The sequence below is a fragment of the Pseudophryne corroboree genome, chromosome 10 (genome assembly GCF_028390025.1).
Source record: "Pseudophryne corroboree isolate aPseCor3 chromosome 10, aPseCor3.hap2, whole genome shotgun sequence".
NCBI classification, from domain to species: Eukaryota; Metazoa; Chordata; class Amphibia; order Anura; family Myobatrachidae; genus Pseudophryne; species Pseudophryne corroboree.
Window position 1 is genome coordinate 198,149,550 of NC_086453.1, and position 3,433 is coordinate 198,152,982.

Below are 3,433 nucleotides of genomic sequence, written 5' to 3' on the forward strand. Positions count from 1 at the left end.
TGAAATTAACTTTTAAATAAATGAATAAACATTTTTAAAAAAAGACCCATCGATGTTTGTCAACATCGATACAACGGGCATTAATGTTAATACATTATAATACAACTACAGAAAACTTACAAGGTCTGTTGTGCACTGGTCCCTGGGTGTTAGTACACATAGGTTATTTTAAATCACTGTTAATTATTTTTATATGATAAAAAAAAATTTACATGATATTTTTTTATATGACATATTGTTGTTTTCACTTTTATTTTATGTGCTCACTCTAGCTCAGTTGAGCGTGTTTTAGACTTGTGAGTAGCTATAGCACATGAGATTGTCACATTGCTGGTTTGTTATTGTTTCAGGGCTCCCAGCGCGTTGCCAAGGAAACCGGCTGACGTGATCGCGTCACTTCCGGCCGGGCCGTGCTGCCGAAACCGGAAGTGCGGGACATGAGACGCCGGACACTCCGTGGTCCACGCAGCAGAGAGTCATGATTGTGGGGGTAAGTGGGTTCTATGCTTATATTTAAACACTGTTTTTGCACCATATTGTTGTCTGAGGAAGGGGATACGTCCCCGAAACGTCACCTGTTTGTTTCAATAAAGACTCCACGACGTGGAGGTTTTTCACTATCTACAAGACTGAGAGTGCCACCTGTTTTCTCCCTATTGCATGTGGGTGGACCAGCAAGTCCACAAGGAAGTGCACCTCAGCAAGTTATCTGGAGGAGTGCCGAGGCAAATTTTGGATATATATATATATATATATAGTCTTGGAAGATCCTGCACTCTCATCAAAAGTAATAACGACGGCGGGTGCTCCTAATGACCAGAGAGGCCACCAATATACCACAACAACCACCTAGGTGGAAGGTGCACTCACGCCCAGAAATTAGTCTCTGAAGTCACTTGTAAATTCAGTATATTTTTATTCGGGTTCACTGTTGATGCCGTATTTCATCGACGTTTCGGTCCTTATGCGGACCTTTATCAAGATTGGCACTTAAATCACCTATACAATCAGAAACAGTTACAATTAATATGTATAAGAACCCAGATTTATTCAACACCAACACCACCAGTGCCTCCCAGGCCCTGAAGACTGTCACAAAAACCAGAAAACGTATTAAAAAGCTGTTTTTTTATATATGTAAAAAAGAGATACTTGGAAATAATCCACGTGTGATGAAAGAGACACCTCCACCATTAGGACTATCTGTTTAGATAGGCAAATGATTACCTGGACGGCAAGCCAGATCACTCAGATGTGTGGAATGGCCTTCAAAGTTGGCAACATGCCTGATCACATAATGAAGTTAAAAAGCCTATAACGTAGGGGAAGCTGCAAGGCGTAGTCACCTATTAGATAAATAACAGAGTAACTACACCATAAGAAAATACACTAACAACGTCATTTTGGAAAAGATCATACCTAGTTACATGTAGAAATAGCTCATGGCAGCTTGTGGGCTCTGTACATGTGTCAGACACTCAGTCTGTAAGGAGGCACAACAGGAAAAAATAATCACCAACCGTAATCATGTGTCAGAAGGGAGCTGCAGGAGAACCATACTCACTGCTCAAGTGTCCAGAGCCAAATGGAAGCTGCATAAAGTTCAGCCTCAGCTGAGCACTATTTAAGGATCAACCACAGGAAGTGCCAATTAAGGAGATTAGTATAAACCCAGTCTCTCATTAACTGATCACCTCTCAGATAACTAACTCAGACCAACTGGGAAAAACGTTACAGGGTTCACAGGACAGGCAGTGGCTATCGCTAACGCACGGCTACTTAAATGAGTGTATTTTAACGATTTGGAAGGGCAACTGCCGGAGACGCGTCTTTTGCGTTCCACCGACCGGAACACCATGCGTTCCATTCCGCGGAAGTGGCGCTGGCCGGAAGTCTCTGCGTTCCACTCGCGGAAAGAACCGTAATTAGGCTTATCCACTGGCTAATGTTTAAACATTAGCCAGTGGATAAGCCTAATTACGGTTCTTTCCGCGAGTGGAACGCAGAGACTTCCGGCCAGCGCCACTTCCGCGGAATGGAACGCATGGTGTTCCGGTCGGTGGAACGCAAAAGACGCGTCTCCGGCAGTTGCCCTTCCAAATCGTTAAAATACACTCATTTAAGTAGCCGTGCGTTAGCGATAGCCACTGCCTGTCCTGTGAACCCTGTAACGTTTTTCCCAGTTGGTCTGAGTTAGTTATCTGAGAGGTGATCAGTTAATGAGAGACTGGGTTTATACTAATCTCCTTAATTGGCACTTCCTGTGGTTGATCCTTAAATAGTGCTCAGCTGAGGCTGAACTTTATGCAGCTTCCATTTGGCTCTGGACACTTGAGCAGTGAGTATGGTTCTCCTGCAGCTCCCTTCTGACACATGATTACGGTTGGTGATTATTTTTTCCTGTTGTGCCTCCTTACAGACTGAGTGTCTGACACATGTACAGAGCCCACAAGCTGCCATGAGCTATTTCTACATGTAACTAGGTATGATCTTTTCCAAAATGACGTTGTTAGTGTATTTTCTTATGGTGTAGTTACTCTGTTATTTATCTAATAGGTGACTACGCCTTGCAGCTTCCCCTACGTTATAGGCTTTTTAACTTCATTATGTGATCAGGCATGTTGCCAACTTTGAAGGCCATTCCACACATCTGAGTGATCTGGCTTGCCGTCCAGGTAATCATTTGCCTATCTAAACAGATAGTCCTAATGGTGGAGGTGTCTCTTTCATCACACGTGGATTATTTCCAAGTATCTCTTTTTTACATATATAAAAAAACAGCTTTTTAATACGTTTTCTGGTTTTTGTGACAGTCTTCAGGGCCTGGGAGGCACTGGTGGTGTTGGTGTTGAATAAATCTGGGTTCTTATACATATTAATTGTAACTGTTTCTGATTGTATAGGTGATTTAAGTGCCAATCTTGATAAAGGTCCGCATAAGGACCGAAACGTCGATGAAATACGGCATCAACAGTGAACCCGAATAAAAATATACTGAATTTACAAGTGACTTCAGAGACTAATTTCTGGGCGTGAGTGCACCTTCCACCTAGGTGGTTGTTGTGGTATATATATATATATATATAAAATTTGTAATACATAATAGCAAGGTTCACGTTGTTGATCATGAGTGCGGGTCTTGCACTGCATGTAGGAACCTGTAACATGGATGCCTCCTGCTTCCTCCCCCACATACAGTAGTACCTCAGTGTGTAAAATTCTCTCATTGTACAGTCATGGGCGTGCGCAGCACATTTTATTAGGGGGTGCACTGTTGGAGGGGCGTGTCTAGCACCATCTATTGACGGTCAACGTAATATAAAATATCCACCCTTGTACCAATCCTAATAATGCAGATGCATTGTCAGATGTTGTGGTGTGCACCAAACAAACACCCCTGATACACTCACTGCAATTACAGTGCTCCTCCTCA

General features: G+C 42.8%; 2 long non-coding RNA genes across 2 annotated transcripts; one reads left to right on the top strand and one right to left on the bottom strand.

Annotated features, from left to right (window-relative positions):
* Positions 1-896: 896 nt before the first annotated feature.
* On the bottom strand, positions 897-1,930 carry LOC134965418 (uncharacterized). Its single transcript, XR_010188350.1, has 3 exons — positions 1,420-1,930; positions 1,228-1,346; positions 897-999 (listed from the first exon to the last, which is right to left on the bottom strand). It is a non-coding gene; the product is annotated as an uncharacterized LOC134965418 (long non-coding RNA).
* A 42-nt stretch (positions 1,931-1,972) lies between these two features.
* On the top strand, positions 1,973-2,983 carry LOC134965420 (uncharacterized). Its single transcript, XR_010188351.1, has 3 exons — positions 1,973-2,483; positions 2,557-2,675; positions 2,904-2,983. It is a non-coding gene; the product is annotated as an uncharacterized LOC134965420 (long non-coding RNA).
* Positions 2,984-3,433: the final 450 nt, after the last annotated feature.